The sequence below is a fragment of the Stegodyphus dumicola genome, chromosome 4, assembly GCF_044657685.1.
Source record: "Stegodyphus dumicola isolate Sdum_Otavi_A_Nest chromosome 4, ASM4465768v1".
In the NCBI taxonomy this organism is placed as follows: Eukaryota; Metazoa; Arthropoda; class Arachnida; order Araneae; family Eresidae; genus Stegodyphus; species Stegodyphus dumicola.
In genome coordinates, this window is record NC_140771.1 from 120,732,647 (window position 1) to 120,759,840 (window position 27,194).

Consider the following 27,194-nt stretch of genomic DNA (forward strand, 5'->3'; position numbering starts at 1 on the left):
GGACGGCGTTTAATATAGTTATAGTTAACGATATTCACTCTTTCATCTAGAACTTTATGTAGATAAGGAGGCATCTTACCCTGTTGCCAAAGCCTCTCTGTGTATGTAACAATGTGTGGATATGACATTTGGGGCAACATTTTGTATTTTTGCAACAAGTCCTCTATTAATTCCGACCATACGTTTTGCTCTATTCGTGCTCATTCCAATTAATTTTGTTCTTTTGCATAAATTTGTTCATAACATTAAAGATATATTCTCTTGCTTTGTGACTTAATAAAGGTTGGAAAATAAAATGTCGTCATGAATTTCTTGATTTTTGTCGTATCTAACAAACTCCATAAGATTTGCAAAATTCGCAATACCAGTGGACTCATCGACTTGCAATGCATAATAACAACTTTAAGAAACATCACATAAGGACATCTGTTTCACATTCTTAGACAATGTGTATATTATCATATTAGACATATAAATGTATTATTTGAGAGAGAAACGATGTCAAAAGTTTGTTCACTCTATCTCCTGTTAGTGCTTTTGCCATTATCTTGGCTGCAGGCTTCATTAAAATTTCGCCAATGGTTTCCGCTGCAATATATTTCGCAATTAAAAATGACACGCGGTACGAAGTTTCTAGTATTTTTTTATTGTCACCTCCTGTGAATCTCCGCATTACTTTCCGTGACTGATTTAAATCCTTAAGTTTATTTTAAAAAAATCTATGGGATTATCTTTGTGCTGATTATGGTTTGTCTCAAAATGGCCCTTTAAGTTGGAGGGCTTCATGCTTTCGTTTGTTAGATTTTCAAAATAAATGACGCAAAGTGTCGCACTTGTGAGTTTTCCTTGATTTTTCCTTAACAAATTCTTTCAGAATTGAAGTTGATTCGTCGTTAATTTCATAATTTCCTTTTAACAGATTGCTGGAGAAGCCACTAACTATTAACGTAGTAAGTTGTCTCTGTAACGAAATGGGGTATATTCCCGCTGTGTCACACCGGACCATCTCACGCCTCAGAACACTGTCTTGACTTGACTTATGAGAAGCTAGAATTAGGCGCAGCTAAAGACTGTGCAGTGCATATCCCCATCAAACTCCGGTGCAACTTGTAACCCCACCGAACTCTCTCCGCACTACACTTTGGGAAACACTGCTCTATGTCAAACAGCTTCACAGAATTTTACAAGGCAGAATATAGAAGGATAGAATTAAAGATTTATTACTCTGCAGTCTAAAATATGAACACCTCCTAAAAGTAGCGGTATATTTTCTGTCAAATATGTTAACGAAACTGAGAAGTAATAAATGATTTGAGAAAACAATATTTTGTAATCGATAATACAATACTTTCCAACAGAGTTTGAATATTTTGTAATCGAAATCACTAATTGCTTTTCCAGTGCATTTTACTTATAAATCATTAACATTGTTTTACATTGCTGCAGAAACTAAATCTAAACAAACAACGAAAGCAATTAAAGGCACTGCTTTCCCATTCTGACTTTGAACTAACCTTAAACGTGCTGGTTTTCTCGATGCCAAAGTAACAATACTGAAAAACGTGACATATTTCTGTTTTAAGTGGAATAGGAAGAAGTTGGAAAATAAAAACTGACTGCTTATAAGACTTCGGTTAATAGGTTGGCCATCTATTACTGACAAAAGCAAACGAAAATTGAACAACAATAACTAGGTGTAAGCAAATCTGGATTGCTCTGCATTAATAACATAATATGCAAAGTCTAATCTTTGAGGAATATATAATAAGCAAGAATTAATGCAAATAGTCAGACTCATTTCAACATTAACGAGCAGGTAAACACAGAAACAAGTAAGAACTGTTACTTAAAGTTCATTTATTCATATAAGCAATGCAAATAATGTAAAAAACTGGATGTTTGGCATTAATTTATAATAGTAAATATGAATTGTCAATATATCTAAAAATAAATTTAAAAGGAATTCTTTTCCTCACAGAAATATCTTAAAATTTCAGTTTGAAATGAACTTTGTATTTTAAAGTGCTGAAATTCCAAATTTAAAAATTAAGCTAATTCAGTTTGCTTTTTATGAATTCATTTGAATAAAATTATATGTATGCGAAGCATTTAATTGAATAAAATTATATATATAAAGTTACATAGTTTCAGTTAAATGCACTAAACGGTAAAAAAATATTATTGATAAAATTCAGAAAATAACTATTGAAAAACAGTCTCTCCAAACCCAAAAATTACATAGAATATCTTTAAATGCAGATGATTAAAAACGTATTGTGATTTCTATTAAGTAACAAATTTAATTCATATAAAAATTGCTTGCTGAAACAAAAATGCAGATGAGAAAACTTTGGTAACTACGCAGACGGGGATAAAAAAATTAGTAACTTATACTGAAAATGTACAGAACACAAACATCTTGCATTTAAAATGTAGTGTTTAAAATGAAAATGGTAGGAAATGGTAGGTAAAAGGCTATAAGACTACTTCAGTGTAAATTACGACCACGAATAGACTTATTTACTTCAGAAAAGACTTAGAGGCATAACCTTAAATTTACTTCGCTGGATTGCTTCCACGCGAAGTTTGCAACAAATATTAACTCTGAAATGGAAAATATTTTTTTTTTTTAAATTTTGCCCGGATACGAAGTAAGTTTACTAAAAACTGTAAACAGCTTGAAATGTATTCTTTCAAGTTTTCTTTTTCCCTTTTTTTCTATTTATACAAATTTACACTTGTAACTGGAAAATTTCAAACCTTTTTGACTTCCCGTTGTCTGTAAATATATTTCTAAACCACATAATTTGCAATAAACTACACATTTTCTATTAATGCTGAATTACGTTAAATAGGAAAATAGCTTTTAATGCAGACAAAAAATACTTGATTATACTCTACAACAATGGTGCGCAAACTTTTTTCGACTGCGACCCCTTTAGTAGAGAGAAATTTTTGGCGATCGCTACAGATAAATGTTCACAAATACGATGTATATTTCGCGTATTTCTTTCGTTTCGAATAAAAACATCATTATATCTGACTCATATTAATTTTATTTATAATTTTAAGAAAATACTTTTTGTATAACACAAAAATCAGTAAATTGCCCTTTAATGAGACGTATGTGGCTGCAAGTTTCTAATTATCTCATCGATGTTTGGATGTATGTTGCTAATTGCAATTCGCATATCATCTTCAGGGTTTAAACGCGAGCGGTATTTAGTTTTTATTGAAACTAGTTTGCTAAATCCAGTTTCACATAAATACGTTGATGCAAATTGTATTAACTCTCTGATGGCATTCTTGCATAAAATGGGATATTGTTTTTCCACGGATAGCCAACATTTTTGGCAAAGCTGAGTCTTAAATTGATTTCGAAGAGCATAATCACTAATTAGATCTATCAATTGCTCTTTCTCACTAATTTGAAGAGTTGAACTGCATATGTCAAAGGAAAATGGATCACGAATCCAACCAAGATCGTTTTCAGGAAAATCCTCGAATCTTCTCGAAAAATTTTCCCTTAACTTTTCAATGTGATTGGAAACGATGTTTTTAAATGTAAATATATCTATATTATTTTCCTTGATAAAATCGTTAAAGCAAGGGAACATGTCGGTGTTGTTTTTATTCAGTTCAGTTTGCCAGAGACTAAGCTTATTCTTAAAAGCTTGAATTTTACTGGCTGAAGATATGATAGTTGAATTCTCACCTTGCAAGCTTAAATTTAAGTCGTTAAGTTTTTCGAAAATATCAACTAAATAGTTCAGCTTCCCTAGCCAAACTTCATTGATATGATAACTTGCCAATCTATGTTTCCTTTCGATTAAAAACATACACACTCCATTTCTCAAATATTCGTCGTAGTATTTTCCCACGTGAAAGCCATCTGACTTCGGTGTGTAACAGTAATCTCTCATACGTTGAGCTCATCTCATTGCAAAGTATTGAAAAGAGACGGCTGTTGTGGCTGTTGCATTTAATGTAGTTAATTGAACTAACAGCGTCTTATTATATGTTGTGCAACTCTTCATCCATATCTTTTGCAACAAGAGCTTGCCGATGAATCATACAGTGATTAAATACCATACGAGGCGCCACCATCTGAATTAAGCCTCTGAGCCCTTTATTCGAACTTGTTAATGCTGCAGCACCATCAGTACAAACCGCAAAACAGTTTGCCCAGGTAAGGGACTTTGTTTCAAAATATTCATTTATTACTTCGAATATTTTTTCTCCAGTTGTTTTTCCCTTCCAAACTTTTGCAACGTAAAAACGTTTCTGCTATATCTTCATTAAAAATAAACCTAACGTAAATAATTAGTTGTGACATGACATTTTAGTAATATCGGTAGTCTCGTCCAGTTGTAAATCAAATACAGATGAATTTTGCATGCTTTTTTTTGACTTCTGACTCGTTATTTCGTAACATTTCGGAAATCCGCCGAGACACGGTATCTCTTGATAATGGTATTGTTTTTAGTTCATTTCCATATTTATCGCCATGCATAATTGATGCCATATTAGTTGCTGCAAGAAGGATAAGGGATTCTTCAATTGTATGGGGTTTCATTGTTTTTCCTATTAGATAAGAAACTTCTAAAGAAGTTCGTAATGTTTTCTGAGGTATTGTTGTAAATTTCTTTAAATGTGCACTTTGAATTTTTAGATTTTCAGCTTGTCTTTGAAAAAAATCGGCATGTTTATTTTGAAGTTCTTTAGGTTTAATTTCCAGGTGCCTTTTTAATTTAGCTGGTTTCATGCTCTCATTTGTTAATTTTTCGTTGCAAATGACACATATCGGGCAAATGACACATAACAAATAATATATAAAATTTTATCATTTTTTTTTCGGAAAATTCAATAAAATTAACAGAGATCTTTCTCTAATGATAGTACATACCTGATAACAAAGAGTAGCAAAGCCCGATAAAAATATAAAAAATCATAATTACACAACGTCACACGATAAAACTCGAGGATAAACTAAAAAACTGCAGGCCAACAGCTACATGCTACAACTCCATGCGAACACTTCACGTCTTCACTCTGACTATCAGATACACTGCGTACCTCGCCATCTGATTGGCTGTTCACGGAAGCGAATTTTTCCACTTTCCCTGCGGTTAACGTCTAGTCAAATAGGCGCTTTACAGTAAAACTGGCGAATTATCGCGAAGAGGGCGCTATCTACCGCAGTGAAAAACTTGCGTCTTCACACTTTACATACATTACGCATTACGGTCAAAGAAAGAGCGGACAGCATGAAATTGCAATTAAACAGTGAGTGACGGCGCTTCACTCTTTATATGTACACTGTACTGTTTGGTATGCAGCATGCAGGCACAATGCATTTCATAAAAATTTGGCGACCCCCAAAAATCTTCTGGCGACCCCTAGTTTGCGCACCAATGCTCTATAAGATATTAAAAAATTATAAATTTAGAGTCTCATGAAGAGTATTATATTATTTGTTTTTGTGAATGAAATTTGTGATTTTCTCAGACTGGGGGGGATTGCGAAAGAAATAGGGTATAATCAATCATTTTTCATCGAATCTCTTCCTATTAAAGATCGTATGCTTATACAGTTTTAGAAGTTTACACTACATTTTTAAAACTTTCTGTTAGATTGAAGATTGATTTAGATTAGCCGTTTTCTTATTTCCGTTAGTTGGTTAATACTGGCCATTTGGCCCAGATATGGAAACTTGGCAATTGAGCTGGCTTCATGGCCGTTATCTTGATTTTTGTCAAATGCCTGACATATAAATGTACCAGTTTTCTTTAGAAATTCTTCCACGAAGGCATCCTTTAATTTAGCAAAATAGCCTTCATGTGCTTTGCAATAATGAACAGCTGGTATGATGTTGGCGAGTTTGAGACGATAGTTACAATTTATCTGTTAGAAGTAAGGCTGTGTTGTTATACGGTGTTTTAACAAGAACTGTAAATGTGCTCCTCCGTTTGAGAAAAATATAAAATAAGCGTTCAGAATCAAATTAAAATATAAAATAAAATTTAACACGTGTTTAAATATGCACTATGTTAGCCCCTACGTATTCGCGAAGCAAATGCGGCATGATTGGTAAAACTTTGTTAAGAAATCAAGAACTTTGGACTTGAATTCTGTTTTGCATTCTTTAAACAGCTTACGAAAGTAGGAGTGACAGGTAGACTAATTAGATAAATAGATTAATTACCATGGAATTTTATAAATGTAAATTTAGGAATTGAGAAGAGGTATTTTTTAATAAATTTGATTTTACTTCTCATCCTATTCCTATAACCAATCTGAGCAAAAGATTGGTTTCATTGTCATTTTTGCATTAGAATCACAATATTGTTACATTAGTGTAATATTTAAGTAGGTTTTTGAAAGCGCTTTATTTTAATCGAAGATAATTACGTACTTTAAAGGAAAAAAATCTCATTATAGAATGATATGACAGCCACCAAATTATCTAGATTTTGCTGTAATTGCTTGAACCGGTTTAAGATGAGAATAAAATATTGCTGAAAGAAACTGATGCATAGCAATAATCACGCCAAATAAATTATCAACACACAACAAGTGAAGTGAAAAAAAGACTCATTAAGCAAAAATATTATCCCACACTATGTCGATAACATCATAAAAAATCGTGAGGCAATAATCCAAGAAATGTTTTCTACACAAAATGCTCAAACGTCTTTTAATGTTTGTAATATTATAACTTTAATTTGGACAGTGAAAGAGATAATTTTTTTTATGATTGCACTGTCCATTAATTAACCATTAATAAGCATTTATTAAATATTTTGAGATCATGCTGAATTAAATTATTGCCTTGTATAAATGATTAAGAGAGATAAGCAACTGCACAAAAATGTATTTTTCATACACATTAATCTCCATACTGATCGGGGAAGCACTGAATAAACATATGAGCAGTATATGCTTTTGCTGTAAAATATTTAAGCAAAAATTAAAGGATAAGTAATAAATCACCTCAATGTAATTTTTATCATTAGGCTGAGGATGTGAGATAATATATTGGATAGAATTTTAGACAAACGTGGCTTCAAATGAGCTGAATTTGTTTTTAGATATCAGTGAAGTATTTTTTAGATATTTAGAATACATAGAATCGAATTATACTTCTTGTGCATTTTAAGATTGATTTATATTAAAATTTAAAATAACAATACTTCCTTAATAACGAGGAGAATGAAGGTATGTTTTACATCATTCTAATTTTAGATATATTAGTTTCATATTAAGCTATTTTACAACACTGTAAAAGGCACATGGTTAAAATTTTTCGTGGTCATCCCGTTTTAAAAAAAGGGGGAGCTTTTTGGCAGTATCTAAAACATGAATTTTGAAACTATGAATAAAGCATTTAAAAATAAAAAAAGAAACAAAATTATCAATTATTATTTCAAATTATTTCTTGCTTAGATAGCAATAGAAACAACTGGTCGAACCAAAAAATATGTAAATTTTTTAAGTAAAATTATGTTAACTTTTTTTAAGTAATTATATTAAGAAAAATAGAAATGATGGCCATGCAGACATTTCAGCAAATAATTAAACGGTTCTTGGTCAAAATATTTATCACATGACACAAAATCTATTTGTCTAATTTAAAATTTACCAGATTTTAAAAAAATTAAATTTTTCATTTAATTTACAGTTAAACCATATTCTTTAGTTATTTTAGTGGTTTCCCATTCATCTCAATTTCCCCATGTCTACCTTATATCGTTTTCTCCTAAAGTTCCGTACACTCGTGTGATAAAATAGACAAATAATTTGGACTAGTTAGATTATAGCAAAGCACAAGAAGATTTTCTGCTTGAGAGGAGGGAAGCTTTCGGGGAAGATTTTCTGAAGGAAGTGACTCATATACGAATGAGGAAACCCAGCCACCGAAAAAAAACTCCCATTTAGCCAACTCGTTTGCTGGGATTGAAAGTCGGGTCCAACTACCAGTGTTTAGTGATTTTATCATTTCACCGTTGTGGATTGACATATTCAAATAATATGTTTCTATAGCACGCATTTTCACATTGAAGTAAAAAAGGTGCACAGTAAAGTACAAGAATATACATATTTTTTATCGAGTTTCATTTCTACCTGCACTAGAATCTCTCTTAACCTTCAGCAAAGGGATCTTCTGAATCCGGATAAGAAATTTTTCTCGATAATTGAATACTTATTTGTAGTACTTACTTGTTAATGTCTTGGAATACCACCTGTAGAAACTTAACTGCAGCATGCAAAGTCCGTTGGTCATGTTTTTCGATCTGTTGGCTGCGATTAAATAAATAATATCTAAAATCGAACAGATTACTTAAAACATAAACATATGGTTTCATGTTTCAGTAGAATTAAATTAGACATTTTAAAATTGCCTAATAATAAAAATACACTCTCGTGGGCATAATTAAGAGTATTTGCCAATTATGTCTACTTTTAAGAAACGAAATGAATAATGGTACTAACTATGCCACCGAAGAATTATGCAAATATTCAGAGTCGAATACGTAAGCGTGCACGTGCGTACCTGCGGAGCTGTGATTATGGAGGAAATATAACCCGAACGAAGGCTTTTTGGCGATTAGAGTGCTCGAAATTCTTCACGATATTTGTCGTGTTTCTCGCAAGAGTTCAGAACGTATGGATGACGGAATGAAATAGAGAATTGCCGGTAGATTGAAGGCAGGCCGGTCACAAGCGCAAATGGCTACATAGTTCAAAGTAACGCATACTGTTATCTGCAATTTCTGGAAATAGTTTCAGGACACTGAATTCATATCGAAAAGATTTTAACAAGGTCGACCAAGATCGCCAACGACGAATGGGGATCGTTATTTGGCACTTTCAGCGCGGTGACACAAAACAATTACAGCTTCACAGCTTTCAAGTGAGCTGTATACTTCCATGGAATACGAGTTTCATCCGATAACCCAGTGGTCGGCAAAGTGCGGCTCCAGAGCCGCATGTGGCTCTTCGGCTCCTTAAGTGCGGCTCTGTTACAAATATTCACGGAAGGCGCAATAATAGTTTCATTAAAAAAAAAAAAAAACTTGGTAAGAAAAAAATGACATCTTATTTTGATAAATTAAAATTATTCTATAAATCGAGAACATGTATAATTTTTTGTTTGAGTAAAAAGATAGATAGTTAATTAAAATTTTATATTGTTCTAAAATACGTAACGAACATCGAGTTTAATTTTATTGGTTTTCGTAAACGTAAACATAAACGATCTTGGCATGCACGTGCATGCTTTTTATAAAGTAGTGAAGGTACAAATTGGCATCACAGAGCAGCAGTTGCAGTGTGAACAGTTTTGTCTTATCTACCCTATCTGTCATTGTCCTGTCTTATTAAAAAGTTATGGTATTTTTAATCTAGCTGCACATCTTATAGGTATTTTTATACGATTTTATTACACTTGCTATGTATGTTTGTGGTTCCGGTACAAAATTTGTAATCTATTTTTCGATAACTTCTATTTGTCCAAATGTTGGAAGTTTTCTTGCATTTTTAGTCATATTAAAAGTTTTGTTATTCTGATGATGGAAAAAATTATTTTTTTTTCTTTTTAGTGCGGTTGCATATATTAATAAAATTGTATTTTTTAAAAACATCTTTTTTAATTTTTATTTTCATCAATTTAATAATGATAATAATTTTGTACTAGTGGCTTTAGAAAAAAGTATATTTGGAATATTTTTATAGGCACCCCAATTAACATGGCTACCAAAAAAAGCAAAGAAAAACGGAAGATGAAAACCGTGAATTTAAAGTTGAGTGGACCGAAAATTTTGCGTTTATTCAAAACTTGAATGGACTTCCGACATGTCTTATTTGTAAGGAGAAATTCGCGCATAACAAGAAGTCAAATTTAGAGAGCCACTTTACAAGAAAGCACGCGTCATTTAGCACTAAATATCCTACCGGTGATGCAAGGCAGAAAGCAGTTGAGGAACTTCAGAAGAGTCAAGCGTCGTCAACTTCTGTGTTTAATAACTGGATGCAATCTTACAGCAATATTAATATGGCAAGTTTTGTTTGTAGCCAAGAGATTGCTAAGAGAGGAAAACCATACACAGACGGCGAATACATAAAAAATTGTTTTATAAATGCATCCGAAGAACTATTTCGGTATTTTAAGAACAAAGCAGATATTCTGAAAAGAATTAAAGCGTTACCATTGTCTGCCAAAACCATTAAAGATAGAACAATTAAAATGTGTTCGAATATAACCATCCAGCATATCGAAGATCTGAAATTGGTTTCGGCTTTATCAATAGCAGTTGACGAGTCTTGTGACATAAATTATACAGCGCAAGTTTAACTTTTTGTAAGATTTATGTCTCATTCAGGTCCTAAAGAAGAACTTTTAGGATTATTGCCCCTGAATGGTCAGACGCGTGGAGAAGATATCGCCAATGCTGTAATTGAGTGTATGGATAAACATAATATCCCCCTCGATAAAATTGTGTCGATTTCAACAGATGGGGCCAAAAGTATGACCGGCGTAAGAAAAGGGGTTGTTGCTATTTTGAAAGAAAAAATTAATCACGAGATACTTGATTACCATTGTATCATTCACCAAAAAGCGCTATGTGCGCAAACATTTCCGGAAGAAATTTGTAAAGTTATGGAATTAGTGATTACCATTATCAACTCCATTTTAGCTAAAGCTCTTAATCATCGCCAATTCAAGGAATTTTTATTTGAAATGGAGAGTGAGTACGCTGATCTTCTGCTTCATAATAAGGCACGTTGGTTATCAAGAGGGAACGTTTTAAAACGTTTCGCGTCCCTTTTCCGGATTTGAAAGGGAAACATTGTTTCACTTTCCGAGCCTGCTGAAGCATCGCCAAGAAAATAATTCCTCTATTGATAAACACCATATTAAAACAATAATTTTATATATGAGGGAAGAATTTCTCAGCAGGTTTCAGGAATTTAAAAACAGCATTTGTCAAAAATCCTCTTAATGCTACGATAATCGAGTTGAAATTTTCTCCTTTTGAAATTGACATTGGTAGCTTTGAAATACAATTGCTGGATTTAAAAAACAAGGAGATATGGCACTCTAACTTCGAACGTCTTTGTGTTGAACTGGAAATATTGGAGAAGAAAAAATGTGATCTTAGTTCCCAAGACAGTAGACAAGTGGTCTACTTTGAATGACCTGGAGAAGGAAGACATGATCATTTTCAACACTTGAAATAGTATTCCTGACTCTTACGATCAGCTGAAAAAGCTCGCGTTTGCTGTTCTTTCCCTTTTCGGTTCTACATATATATGCGAACAATCCTTTTCCAGCATGAACATTATCAAGAGTAAACTGAGACGTCGTCTTATTGATGAGAACTTAGAATCATGCCTAAAATTAAAAACAAGAGCATACAAACCTGACTTACTCAAACTTTCCAAGGAGATGCAACCACATTGTTCGCATTAATAAACATTTATTAAGTATTTAGTTTTATTTAGTCTAATAAAAGTTTACTAAACAAGCAGATTTGGCTACCATTTTTTTAAAAATTGTTGTAGTGTTCACATTTGGCTCTTTGGCTAATAAGTTTGCCGACCATTGCAATAACCCGACGAAGGCTTCACGAGGTAGGACAATGTGCCAAAAGATTTGCGGTTTGCGTCGCGCTTACTGCACACAAGACAGCGCGTTTAGCATGATGAAGAGAACATACGGCTTGCATGTGTTTGACAAAGGCTTGCTGAACTACTATGTAGCATAAAGAGATCTTAAGAGATCTAGGCTTGAATTTCAGTGCCGCAGTTGGTCTTGGTTATTGTTAATGAACAACAACGCTCGTCCATATAAAATTAAGTTGAACGATTGCCTGGAAAGTGAGCGTATTCGTCGCAAGATTGTCCCGCCAAATTTTCTGACTTAATCCTATACAGAATGTCTGCTACGCTTTTGGGAGAGCAATTTCATCTCTCCAACATTTTCCGAGAACCATCCCGGAATTGAAAATTACCTAGTAGCAGCAGGGAGATCGACTGCTACAGGGATTCCTCAACTGCCTCTTGTTCAAGTATCCCGTCACGCAGCTCGACCTGTCTGGCTGTTAGAGAAAACCAAATCTCCTGTCAGATCACAACTTAGATTTTGGACATCCCTGCACTTACGAGTTTTCATGTTAATCAAGCATGCATGACATGATTTTTAATGCCACATCACTTTCTCTGTTATAAATGATTATTCACGAAGTTCAAGTTCCATTAAAATCAGTCTATTGGTTTTTCGAAAGTCCGGCATAATGAGAAAATTTTTTAAAATTTTTACACGAGTGTATATTGTCACGTGAAATTTAGAAATTTTCTTAATGTGATGGCATATAACTTCAAATGTCTGCTTGCTTTTAGAACGGGGCTTTTTAAAATTAATTGCTTAGATAATGAAGCTTCATAGCCTCATATGCTGCCAGAGATGAACATTGCTTGGCCAATGCCATGAAAGTCTGATGGCCTTCGTCAGCTTCTTTCCAGACAACTTTCTTGCTGTGTTTGTTATCTGAATTTTCCTTTCCCGTTTATTTTATTATCTTTCTCGTTTTCCAGTACATGTTCCATTATATTACAATCATAACATCCAACCAAGCTCGCACCTCCTTTTTCCTAACATTTATGTTGCCCGAACATGTTGCTAAATCCAAGATGGCTGACACTGGTGCTGAACAGGTTTTAAAACCGAGAGAATTTCTGTCATTCGATACGTCCTCTGCGAGCATCATCACAGCATACAATTTAGTACAACAGCGATGTAAAATAATTTTGTTTTCATCTTTACAGACAATAGATCAAGTAAATACGACGTTTTTCACTGTGAATTGTTTTTTTTTTTAAGAATCATTGACCCAAACTTCAATGTTCACACGTTCACGGATAAAAAGGGTCTGGTAGTTCATTTTTGTATTCTTGATCATTCCTTGGTTGCATTGGCTGGATAAGGGTTTAGACAGCAAAATCATAAAACAAATGTTTTCACATATACTTCTTTAGATTGGTAACCCATTACACACTTTTGGTTTTTTCCCATGGGCCTCAATTTCAAATTTAAATTTAGACTTTGAAATGTGCCATTATATTGATATTACCGATTAAGTAGCTGCTGGATAAAAGAAATTTTACTGTCTTGTTTAAAGTTAAGCGCATAAGTTTCAAACTTATATGTTAGTATCTCTTTGCATTTATAACTACCTAGAATTTCAAATTTACTTTTACTTCCTAGAATTTCAAAAATTATTAACACAACATCCAACTGTTATCAATCCAATGAACTTTTACAAGCACAGCGTAAAATTCTTGATGAAATTGTCATTTCGAAAATTATATAAATTCAGGTGTATACTGTGCGCATACTTCTATGTTTTTATGTTTTTGATACCCTAAAGAGAAAAAAATAATTGGCTCAAGTTAAAATGAAAGTGCACACTTCGCTTTCTCTCTTTCGCGCGCTCTCTTTCGCGCGCTCTCTTTTTTTAGTGTTTAAAACTTTGTAAGTGTTAATTACCATTTATGAAAGCCTTTTGTCATGACATGCATTGTTCTATACTGCCTAACCTTCTTGAAAGGAAAGCACTTAAAACAATAGGACAGCGCATGAGAAAACAGCAAAGATTTTTTCTTGTATTTGAACTAAAACGTCAAGAGGGGTCAAAAAGTCTATCTGAGAATAAAGTTTCCTCCAAAGATGCTACATTGCCCAAATTCACAATTGATGATAATGGAGAGTCCTGCAAAAGTCAACAGTTTCGAAACAAAGTTTGGAAGGTGAAGTGAAATGAAGAACTAAGTTGCTACTGAAGTGCGAATACGAAGTGCATGCGATATTTACTCGCAACTGTGGAAAGGCAACCTAAATCGATGGTGACCTCATTTTTTTTTAACTAATTCACTTCTTATAGTTCACATCTAGAGTTTAAAGGATAAATCAGACATATGAAATAACTGCTCAAAAGTAAGTTACATTTCGCAATTGCTTCAACAAATGCAAAAAACTATTAGGCTTCCGAAAAGACTGGTGTTAAAATTTTTTTTGGAAATAAATGTTTCGATTGTAATGAAAGTAGCTACACGAAGATGCACCGTATATCAGGGTTAAAAACTGTACGGAAAAACAGGTTCACAACACAAAATCAGGGTTTATACGCCAGCAGTTAATAAAAAAACACAGAAAAGAGGAGTAGTTTATATAAATATTTAAAATAAATTATTAATATATGCAATTTACCCGAAATGATAAGCACCTTAATTTTGAGAATATTTTTTTTTTATCTAAAGTAATCAACATTCAAAACAAAAAGAAGACACTTCAAAATAGGAAAAACAATTCTGTTCTTCTTATATTCTTCTTTTTCTTATATTTCGATAGCAGTCAATGGGAAAATTAATATTTGTACACTTAATTAATTTTTTTTTATTCAACAATTTATCTTTAAAGGATGATTTAACAATATTTATGTATTCCAGATTTTATTAAAATTAAATTACACATTATTGCGTTTTTTAGTCTGGTTAACTCATTCCCTGTTAGTCTGGTGTTAATTGCATTTACAAACTAGGTTTAAGATTATGAGTACTATTTTTTATTAAGCTTTCTATCTATTTCATATATTTGCAGATATAAAATAATGCAATTATTAAGCAAGTATATTTATGTTGCTAGAGAATTTAATCCAGCTACAGAACAGCTTTCTTCTTCGGTAAGAAAAGTATTAGAGCCTGCTACCATAACTCGATTCAGATTCGAATCAATAAAGTCCTGCAAACCCAACACATTACCGAGTTACCCCTACGCCTTAAATATTCACAAATACAGGAGAATATTTTAAATAACATTTTTATAACTCTGAGCATAAAAGCAAGAACTTGTGCTATACGTAGTCACGAATATAATTTGTGGATTTGATATGATTCAGACAAGTTAGATTAGTAACAAAAACAACTCGCACTATTGGCAAACTACCACTTTTAGCAATGTAAATTTAGCTATAATAGTCATTCGAATTCCAACGTTGATAATATATTCTAAATCTACACATTCAACAAAATAAGCTACAAGCTGGCTCAATTGTTTACTGACAAGTAAGTAGCGACTAGCGTAGGAAAGCCAAAGATGGAATATCACTTTTAAATAGAGGTAGCAAGGAATTTTAACAGCGGGACACAAGTGCCAGAATCTCCCTCTCTAAGGTTAAAAACCCTCAGCTTAAATACTCTTAAAACCAATTTCCATTCTGGTCAGGAATACGGAAGGAACAAGTAAATATAAAGATCAAAATTATAATAACTTATTAGTTAACTTAAAAATCCTATAAGTCGTTTACTACTGTCTTGTGAATATAGTCCTTTCCTGTAATGCAGAGTAACCTTCTTGGTAAAAAAATGATTAAATGGCCGACGGATTTATCCATTTCTGAAGAATGCTTAAGAAGAAAGTATTCGACCATTGGGTTGAACTATTAGAAAAGAAATTCATTCAAAAGACCGTTGAATAATCTTAATAAAATAAATAAAAATAAAAAAGTGCGACTTATATACTCAAATAAATTTTAACATAAAAATTAATCTAAATCTGAGTATATTTATCATTCACTGTTCCCTTTTGAAAGGCGCGCAAAAGTATGTGAATTATTATCCTGACGTGTATTGTATAAATTATTTACAACTTAAATAAATTTGAAGTTTGTCAAATAAATACAAAAAATAAAATGCTTTTCCATTTTACTGTTCTACTCAAAGTGACGACTGAGAAAGGAGGTAGCCATTCATATCATCAAGTTCTGATAAAAAGATAAAAACTGAATATAAAAGATCCAATCTAAAAATGTAAATAAGATGACTTTTTTACTTTTGTTATTTAACAGAGCGAATATTTTTTTCAATGGTAGTTGAAAAAAAATGGTAGTTTGTTATGATTATAATTGTAGTAACTTAACAATTCGAGAAACTAATGGCCGATATCGAAGTCGAGTGCATTGAAGGAGTCATTTTTCTACTAGTACTATCAAATATGGGTATTGGAAAAGATTAATGTCTTGAACATTAAAAATAATAATGAATATTTTCAAATGTTGCTATTAATTAACTAAATAAATCAAAACATGCAAGAATAAGAACTTTGAAATAAGCCCTTGATCTACTAGTGTGGAAAAGTATTCATTCGATACACATGGTTCTTGCAAAGTTTAATCGCAAATTAGGTGTAAAGCCCTTTGAAACATCATTTGCTTTTCATATGGATACGTCTTTCAGAACGACAGATTACTAACAACATGTCATATTGTTTAGAACAGTTGTCTGCCACCGGATATCTTAAGTTTTAAAGATTTTGCGTACTTTTTATTATAATTATGTAACTTATTTTTAAAATAATATCGGTATTTTTCCATGTATAGAAACAATTTAGGTTTTAGAAAAAGGATATACCCAGAATTTCAATATTCTGTAGGATTTTAGTTTTACTCTTACGTCACGAGGAAAAGATAGAATCTGAGTTGGAAACCGGAAAGTGAAATTTTCAAAATTCCCTTTTTCCTACCCCCTCGCTCTTTGTGATGTTGGAAATGGCCCTACTTTTATCCGTTTCTATCCATTCGGCACAACAGTTTCTTGTCCTTCTGAGAAACAACAATAAAAAGGAATTCAGTTTATTAAATTTCAAACAGGGGTGGCATAAACAAGCGGTCACTGACAAGTGTATTGCCGATCCATTAACGGTTAATAACTATGAGGTAGGAACGGTTAATATGTCAATGACGTAGGAACGACTTCCTTTAAAAAAAGTAGATCTCTACTTTATTGCGCCAAAGTTTAATGGAAAAGAAACAACTCTTTATTACCATCATCACTCGGTTACACCAAGAAACGATGGAATGCAAGAGCTGAGGTGAATCAACAGACATGTGATCAACAGACCCGTGTTATGAAGAGCGAATAAAAAAAGATTTAGTTAGATCTGTATGAAACATTTTGAAGATATCACTGATTATGTCACGCTATCCCTTATCACTACCCCTTATCACTGATTATGTCACTCTATGGGCTTCCTTATATTTCATATACTATGCATATCCCCTGTAAAGGTATACTAATACTGCATAGCATATTTCTTATCTTTTATGATGTGTAATTTTCCCAATACTGAAAAATCTAATGTTATGTAGTAATCTAATAAGGAAAGATATAGTTAACCAGATAAATACGACATACTATACGAATACATTATGAATTTTTTTAAAAAATGGCTCTTTTAACAGCTGATGGAATTCATGACTGTAATATCATATCAACTTCTCTGGTTGCAGTGTCATTCATAATATGGGATACAAACATACATACGGTGAAACGTTAAGCAATTACATGCTAGCTAGCAAGAGAGAAATTTTAATGCATTATTCTGTAATATTCATATATGGCTAAATAATCTCATACAGTTTTGGCTTTGTATATTACTACCGCAAGTTGCTTTCCATTTCTAAACAATGAAATGCTAGGAAAACTGGTCAATATATGATGTTTTCTTAACTGGAAGACTTGCAGAGCTTCTGAAACCTATCTAATCCTGTGTAAAGGACATAAAACGATGCGCAAAGAACTTATTTGATACTATGAAAGGAAATTTACGCCTTAACTTCCCGCAATATGTTTCGAGGCCAAGACTTTAATTCAGATAAGAATTATTAGGTATTTAATGATAAGAAGATTACTGAATTAATTTTTCGGCATCTTCATTTTCGAAGCAAATCTGTTTCATGTAAGTTTCCAATAGCAATGTTCATAAGCATCTTCTAAATGTATTGGTATATGATGTCTTTAGACTAAATTAAAAGAAACAATTTTAGAGAAGAAAATAAAATAGCACTTTATGATGCCTCAAATTTCAACAAGTGTGTTTAACAGACGTTGATTTTAACGGCCTTTTGCATAAATTATACAGGTGCATGGAAACTTAAACGGTGTGAGTAAGTACTGCAAGTTAAAACAGCCGAGTAAGATCGCCAACCCTTCAATAAAAATCTTAAAACGCCTGTTTCACTTCTTATCAAAGCTTTATGTATTTCTGCTTACTTTTTTTCTAAAAAGAATTAAGCAAGATTCTTGTTTGGTGAACGGATAAGTTCCATTATTGTACGGGCTTTGTTGTGAACATAAAAGGAATGTGCAAAGAGTCCGCAATGTACAAGTTTGTAATATACAATTGACTTAAATCAATGGAATTTTTCCTTATAGAGGAGGACCGCTTTTAGGAATCATAAATACTTCCTGTTATTTATTTTTGTTTAGTTACGTTTTGTGACTTTTCTGAATAAGCTTCGTGCTTAGTTGAACTACGTGTTTCGTTTTAACGAAGAGTACAATTGAACGAGGTCTAATGAATCCCCTCCCCCCAAAAAAAAGTAATATGCTATTTTCTACAGTTTCAAATTTAAGTACTAATGTGAATCTATTTTTTCTAACTACTTGGAAGATACTGGGTCCTAAACTATTACATTGTAACTGGAGCAGAAGAAACTGAATAAAATGAGTAATGGTGCCCCTTAAGGCTGATAAAGGGAATAGACGAACTGTTATTGCAAACATAGTTATCCATTTTGACTTTCCGAGACATGTGAAGGTTTGGGTTCAAAAACTAGAATCTATTCGCACTACATTAAATCACTTACAGAGAGAATGTAAATGTTGCTTATGTATATCGAGAATCGACGAGGCTTCTAGAAAATGGTGAGGTTGTTTTCTGTCAAGACAAATTTAATAAAACTATTTTTCTACACCACATGCCTGCCTTATACATTCAAAGTATAAAGAGAGAAATATTAAATTTTTAACTAAAAGAAGTAATAATCAGAAAGATTGGCGGTTCCCAACCTTTTTTCTTTCGCATGCTCCTTAATGATACTTAATTATTGGGTTGGCAAGAAAGTAATTTCTGTTTCCCCAGATAGAGAGTGCAATGTTCGTTTTGTTATTTTTCGTCAATCTTACATAATTTTTTTAAGAAAGGTTAGCTGATACTTTTAGTTTGCTATAGGATCAAATTCCGCGTATTTTTGTTTAAAACTGTTACTTTGAGATCAATTTTAACATGAGGTGTAAAACTAAACATTTTTGAAATATTTTACCTTTCTATTTTCATAAAAGCAAGAAAAGGCACACAAAGAGATACATGAATTTACGATGTTGATTGCTTAAGAGGACGCATGTGTCAGAATTGGTTTAATAAATTTCATTCTCGAGATTTTTCACTTGATCACCGTTCTGGCCACCTTCTGAAACTGATGATGATAGAATTAAAATCGTAACTGAATCGAATCGTCATGACTGTGCGAGAGTTTACAGAAATATTAAAAGTATCACACACAGCAATGGAAAATCATGTAAGATGTCTTGGACTCGTTAAGAAGCTCGAGATTTGAATTCAGCATGAATGAACTGAAAGAAATTCACTTGACAAAACCAATCAATATTTGTGATACGCATTTCAAACGTAACTAGTTCTAACTTACGTGCTTCGCCAAGCTAGGTGCCGGAACTAAGCCATCGACTGTTTTTTTAAATGGCCTCACTTTGCATGATTAGCATAATATCCATTTGATTAGCATAATATCCGATACAAATGATTAAAAAATATTAATTCACTGAAATTAAAAGTTGTAAATAAAAAAAGCCTGGAAAAATGTTTACGAAACGGTAGAAATATTAGTACGTAAGTTCTTTCTTTCCCTTATGTTTTTCTGTCAGGGGAAAAATGTTAATTAGCATAAAATCTCTGATAGCAGTTAATTACACAAAATATAAAAAATTACTAAATTTGTTCTCTCACGGCAGCATAGACACTTGTGTAACATTCGATTGAAATATTCGAAATAATAATTACGCCTTAAAGTGTACATTAAGTCTAAAGGTATTGTTGAATTCTGTAGATTCTGTTTTGTCTGAAATCACATGGTAGTAATTTATATTAATTGACACAAAAAGTATTGAGATAAATGGCTTTGTCAAGATAGCACGCACCTTTCGATGGTTTTGGCGACACTCAGGCGATATTCTGGTCCGGTTCCTGTGGAATTGTAACTGGTCCGATCTCTATATCATTGTAACTCTGTCCGGCTTTATGTAACTGTAACTGTGTACAAATTCGAGCAATTTCGAAAAATCAAAGGTACTGGAAATTTCTCGGCGGGCGGGAGAAAACTATATAAAGCCGGAGAGAGCATAAGTTTTCATTTGGGTTCAGAGTTTAGATCAGAGCATTGAGAAACTACCATGCGAGTTTTGCTTTTAGATGTGCTTTGTATTCCCGTGTGTTCAAAGTTCTTATTATTTTGAACAAATCCGAAATTTAAAATACAGATTTCCAGGTGTCCATATTTGAATAGAGGACTACGTAATTCCAAAATTTGATGGCTCTAGGTATTGAAGTTTATACACAATGCGAGAAACATACATACATGCATGTAGATTTTTCATTATTTAATTTCTTCAAATATAATACAGGGCGCTAATACTTGGTGGCAACAATTTGAAAAGTGATTCAACACTTAACTACTATTACTAGTACTACTAGGTAACTACCGCCTGCGCTTTGTCAAACTAATAAAAGGTGTATGATTACTTTTGCGAAACGTTCCAGAACTGTAAATTATTTTATTTATTTATTTTATTTTTAGGCCAAAGGAGAGCTAGCCTAGAAGAGCTTTTAGTCTAGAACCGGCATTTGCGTCGAATCAATAAAAGTGTTGAATCACTTTTCAAATTGTTGCCACAAAGTATTAGCGCCCTGTATTATATTTGAAGAAATTAAATAATGAAAAATCTACATGCATGTATGTATGTTTCTCGCATTGTGTATAAACTTCAATACCTAGAGCCATCAAATTTTGGAATTACGTAGTCCTCTATTCAAATATGGACACCTGGAAATCTGTATTTTAAATTTCGGATTTGTTTTATTACCTACTTCATATTTTGTAAAACTTTAACAAATCCTTGATTAAAAAAACTCAACGTTTTCAAAGCGAGTAGGGACAACACTGTACGGAAAATAAAAATTTTATCCCCAGTCCCGGGAGGCTGTCTATCGAAAGATGTGCTGTTTTTATATATATTTTAGCGCAAAGGGGTGTTAGCCTAAATGCTCTCGAAACGTGTATGTATGTGTAAATGAAAAAAGACCCCTTTTGGTGTAATATAAAAATCTGAGAACTTTCCTTTTTTATAATATATTTATTTATTTTGAAAAGAAAATTTCATCAAGCTGACATTGGTTCTGTGGGCATTCAATCCATTACGCGCGTAATAATATTTTACTTTAATACAAATATATGCTAAAAATGAAACTGCTGAAATTTCATGTGCATAGATAGTTTCAAACGCAATCTAAGAAAGAAACCTAAATCTTAAAAAATATCCTAAAAGTTATTTTTTTTTCACGTTACTAAACAAATATATTTTAATTTTCTTCAGTTTCAAGAGTGTGATTATTATAGCTTTAAGTATTAATTATTTCAGTTTTAATCACATAGCATCAGAATTATGAATTCAGTGCACCCATTTAAATTTACCTTTTAGCTCAGGGATTAATAGCATTTTTTGTTATTAATATTGTTTCTTATTAATATTTTCTAATTACTATACTCGTTCATTTTATGTAAGTCATTTTCACCGAATCTCGTGTGTAACGTATTCCAGAATTAAGCCCAGGCATATTATTTTTTAGACCATCAGCTTTCCATTTTTATTTCCAAATTGGAAATTCTTTTTTGCATTTTTTTATTATTTTAAATTCTTTATTTATTTTTAATTAATTTACTTTGAATTAATTTGTTTCCTCGTAATTTTGACTTCAAAATTTTTTAACTTTCGTTTTACAATATTTGCTTTCGATCTATAAAGTTTTTTCGCAGTTCTGCTTTTTCTTCATTTAAAATTTTAATTAATATTTATTTAGCACATTGCTTTTAATATTTAATTAGCACATTGCTCTTGATTTTCCCAATGAAAATTCTTATCCTTTTTACTATCTTTATATATGCCCACCAGCGGCTGAGCGGTAAAGTCGCTGAACACTGGTAGTTCGCTCCGAGGCTCGAATCCCGCGAACGGGCTGGCTGCATGGGTGTTTTCATATGTAACGTGTATACGAGACAGTTTCCCTTAGAAAGTCCTCCACGAAAGCATCCCTCCCCTTAGGCAGATAGCCCTTGAGGCTTTGACATAATCTCACACACACACTATCTTTATATACATATATGATAATTTTGGGGGGGTCACGTCGGAGCTGTTTATATGTCGTTAATTAATAAAATCTGAAAAATTTTAATTTGTTTCCTCTTTAAAGCACTTTAATTATTTTAATTTTAACTAAATTATATTTATTGGGGTTTTTCTATTATTTTATATGTGGTTTCAGCATTAAAAATCATGTAGACATAATTCAGAATTGTGTCTCTATTGAAAATTCATTGGCTGTTCCTTGAATAAGACTAAGGAAATTATTTAAACTAAATTATCTTTATTGGCCTTTCTGTTATTTTTTTAAATGCTTACAAAGTTATGGATTCAGTTACGAAGTTACGAATTGATTAGGTAACATTTAATTGCATATCGTACAGATCGTATTCAATTTTTCGAATTGCCGCCTTTGCATCAAAAGGTGTATTATAAGAGAAATTTTGTCTTGAAAACTGAATGGAAAATCCCTTACGGTATTAAGTTCTCAAAATCATATCCTGATTCATAGCAATATTGGACGATAGGAAATAAATGTTTGTTCCCCTTCCATAACCAGTTAACAAAATACGCATTTGAATATGCTCTGATATAATAAATTGCATATCAGAAAAGAGTAAATCACCCAACATCAAGGCAAACCAGAGGCAATAAATATCGCTTATGAATTTGTTATTCAATATCTAAGGGTTAAATTTCACTTAGAAAATTCGCTTATAGTTATTTTCAAGCCATAATGGCCTTGATTGGAGATGGTTTGTGGCAGGCAAAGAAAAGCATGAGCTCTCTGTCGATAAACTGACAGCCCACAATTACAGGCAGAAAAACGGAATTTCGATAATAATCAGCACTATAATTGCAAGATTGACTTTAGGTATTATTTTATTCAATGGTTCGAGTTTTCCAAATAACATGGATCTTGATTTTTATCGAACAGAGGTATCTTCCTGTTTTGGTTTTACGCACATTAACTACTGTTCGCTTGAGAAAAATGGCCAGTGCTCTTTTATTTAATTTATTCACTTATTTATAATTGTTAAATTTATCTCCTCGTGTTCCACTACTTGCCCAAAGTACACCCACGAGACTTGGTGCATAAATTAGTTTAAATTATAGCATTAACATAATAAATAAATAAAGCGTGATAACACAGGGGGATGAAGACAAAATAATGTTCTAGATCCTAATTAAAAAAACCATTAAATTATTAGATATTTAAATTGAGAATGAAATTCTGAAGCGAAGGACTAAAGCGAAAATTTCCTCTTTAGTCCAGGAGTTTTAGTGTAGATTATTTATGTTTATTAACCCATTATTAGTCTAAAGGGGCAATATGCCCTGAAGGACTATTAGTTTCGTTTCGGCTTTTTGCGTTGGTTCGCTATAAATGTCCAATTCAAATTTTAAGTTGTTGCCACCAAATATTATCGCCCTGTATTGTATTTAAAGAAATTAAATAATGAAGAATCTGCATAAATGTATGTATGTTTCTCGCATTGTGATAAAACAGCGGTTTCTAGAGCCATCCAATTTTGAATAACGTACGTTTCCACCCGAATATGGGTATCTGGAAGCACAAATTTGGAATTTGTTTTATCATTTATTTCAAATTTCTAAATCTTTAACGAATTTTTGATTAACAAACTCAACGATTTAAAAGCGAGCAATGGCAACGCTCTACGGAGAGGAAAAAAAAACCTTTTTATTTCTAGCGCGCAACTGTGTATGGGAAATTCTAAAAATATGCTCATTTAAGAATTGTTTTGCAATATTACTATTGATCTGAATTTTATAGTTTAAGTGAGAAGACCCATGATATTAAAAAAAATAAAGGTAATGCGTGAAACGTTAAAACCGCCCCTTAGGACGTAATTTAAAATCTGAAACCTTTCAGATTTTTTTATATATATTTTATCTTTTTATTTGAATTATACTACACCTTCTAATTTTCTTTAGGTATGACTAGGATGTAAATGAGATAAGTGCATATAAAAGCAGAGTTCTAGAAATTTAAATAGGTATCTCTGGTGACGAAGTTTATTACAGTACTATTTTCTCTACTAGCCTTGAGAATTAGGTTATCCAGCGTTAATCTTTTTGCTAGCCGAATTACATGTGTATTTAGTTATAATTTAGTCAATGATTGTGAGGCATTTTTCTCTCAATAAATTTTCCTTGAAATTTAATGCACATTTTATGTTATCTGATATTTATATTTATTTTATGTTATCTGATATTTATATTTATTTTATGTTATCTGATATTTATATTTATTTTATGTTATCTGAATTCCACCTGAAATCTATGTATTTAATTTCGTAGACAGTTCTGAATATTTACTCCGCAACAGTTATGGTCTGAGTACAAAACTTAAATCAACGTTTAAAATTATTTACGTCTTTAACAATAAAAAACTATTCAAAGTTCGAGAAGTCAGTGAGTGAGATAAGACAACTTGTTTGCTCTTCATTTCTTTTTTTAGAAAAAGAAATTTGTAATTTATGAGTAATATTAGAAATCATAGAATTTAAAAATTTTAAATTCCATTAAAAGTTTCTTAATTAAATTCAGCAACATACAATACATGTATTTGTCAAAAAATATTGACGATGTATGAAAAAACTTTTTATTGAAAGAATCGCTTCTTTTAAAATCGCTTTTGTTAAAAACTGCAAATTCACTGTTTAAATGTGTTTAGTTATATTCAGATAAAACGACTATATTAATAATTGATTATATTAATAATTAATATAGCTGGACAAGCAACTATGATAACCAAAACAGATCGTTAATAATATCAATCTTCTTCCAATCTATATTAACAATATAATAAACATTATTTTGTTTTTTGTTGCTATGAGTTACCAGACTGGCAGTGTTGAGTTGTAGTAAGCAGGTCGCCACAAAATAAGGCTGTGTTACATCGTCTCAATAGGTAAAAGTATGCTTAGCAGTATTTTAACAAGCATGTAACGGTATCTCAAATTCATTATGCTGTTCAGTTTATGTACAGATGTTGAACTTCATGTTAGAGGAGTTGCATGTTAAAATCCAATAAAACTGCAGAGACACAAAGTAGATTTACTTTAATCCCAAACTATATATTTAAAGCAATAAAACAGTTTTTGAATAAAAAATAATGTTTTAAATAATTTTGCAAATGATATCACATTTTATAATAAATGTGGTTATTCGTGTATAAATACAAATAAATAATTATTGTCGCTGTTGTATTTTAAAGAGTATCTTCCTACGATATGCAGATTTTGAAATTTTGCTTGAAAGACTGAATATTTTCTTTATAAAAAAGAAACACATACGGCTTTTGTTTTTTATTTTTTTAAATTTTTATTCTGGCTATAACTGTCAGCTTATTAAAATGTGAGATAAAAAGAAAGCAGACATAGTAGATCCTTCCAGAAATGTAAAAATCTTTTCATTCGAGTGAAGAATTATACAATGATTTCAAAAACAGAACTAAATGATTTTTTTTTCTTCATAACTCTAAAATACAAAGTGGGAGAGAGCACTCTACGTAGAAACGCTCACAGCGTAGCTGAGTTTCACACAAAAATAATAGTTTTCCTACATAGTTAACTTGCGAGTTTGCACATACGGAGATAAAAGCGAACCTTTAAATGTTTAATTAATTCATTAAATACAAACTGAATCATCACGTAAGTTTTGCTTTTTTTCAGCAAGAGTTATAAATTAATATATTCGTAGAGTCATGGCAGGTACATCATTAATTCTGAATGTTGCTAATTCACTTGCTTTTCTAATTGAGGGATTTGCCTGTAATAAAATAAGTACAGTTACAATAGTAAGTTTCAGAAACTGCGCAGAGTTTCAAACTGTTTAAAATTGAAATATATGCAATTTTTAAAATAAAACTAATGTTTGTAAAAAAGCAGGTAGTTGCACGATTTCTGTTTCAAATTAAAACAACGTTTAAAAATAAAATTTTTGAACCACCGTTTTGACCCTGTCCGTTATATGCCGTTGTTTATTTTTACAACTAGAAAATGCTTTCTTTCAAATTTTTGTATTTTACAAGAACAAAGTCACGGTTCTATTGCTGTAAGAGGATTTAGACTCTAATGAAAATAGCATTATTAATATCTTAGATAATTTTACTTGTAGATTATTTCTAGTTTATTTAATTTAGTAGTACACTTGACGGAATTTTATAATTAATATATTTAACATAAGTGGAAGATGAGAATTTGAGATGAAACTCTTTATTTGATAATTGAAGCATTAAATTCATTATGTTTCTTAAGAGGCAAAAATTAATTTGAAACTTTCGTTTATTTTGCAGACAATTTTTTTCAGATTTCGAGAAGAGAGGTATGGAACTTCAAGGAGCGAAAATATTTTGGGCACTCATTGAAGAATGTGGATCTTTCTTATATCTCTTTTGAAATTCAGAGAGATTTTGTACCAAAAAAAAAAAAAAAAAAAAAAAAAAAAAAAAAAAAACTACAGTAAATTTAAGATCGATTAAATTAGTTTTAATTTTGATATTGGTATGATTATTTTCTATAGCATTTATGATTTATTATAGTATTCTATAGTTTATTAAAATATGTTAAATATGGTGAATAATTCTATTGCTACACGACAAATGCTATTTGTATATCCGCAAACATTTCAGAGTACCTTTGGATTCATAATTGTCTTCCTTAAAAAGTTTGAAATGGTATAGTAATTAATGAAAAGCATGCAGTAATCTATGATTTTAATAGGAATTGGTTTTTGTTTATACTTAACACTTACTTCTCTTCAACTTTATATCGTTGCTGACGTGTAAAAAGAATGACAGTGCAAGATTCTTGGTTATGCTAAATATCATTATTTAAATATTTTTTGAGAAATACTAGCAACTTTCAGAAGTGATCTTCTTAGTCAGAAAAACTGATTAA

At 31.7% G+C, this 27,194-nt stretch overlaps 1 long non-coding RNA gene across 3 annotated transcripts in view; it reads left to right on the forward strand.

Moving 5' to 3' along the window:
* Positions 1-26,948, forward strand: part of LOC118198337 (uncharacterized) — a 133,150-nt gene extending 106,202 nt beyond the window's left edge. For all 3 annotated transcript variants that reach the window (XR_015040515.1, XR_015040514.1, XR_004759748.2), the window contains exon 3: positions 26,591-26,948. This is a non-coding gene — a long non-coding RNA (uncharacterized LOC118198337). The remainder of the gene's footprint in view (positions 1-26,590) is intronic.
* The last annotated feature ends 246 nt before the right edge of the window (positions 26,949-27,194 follow it).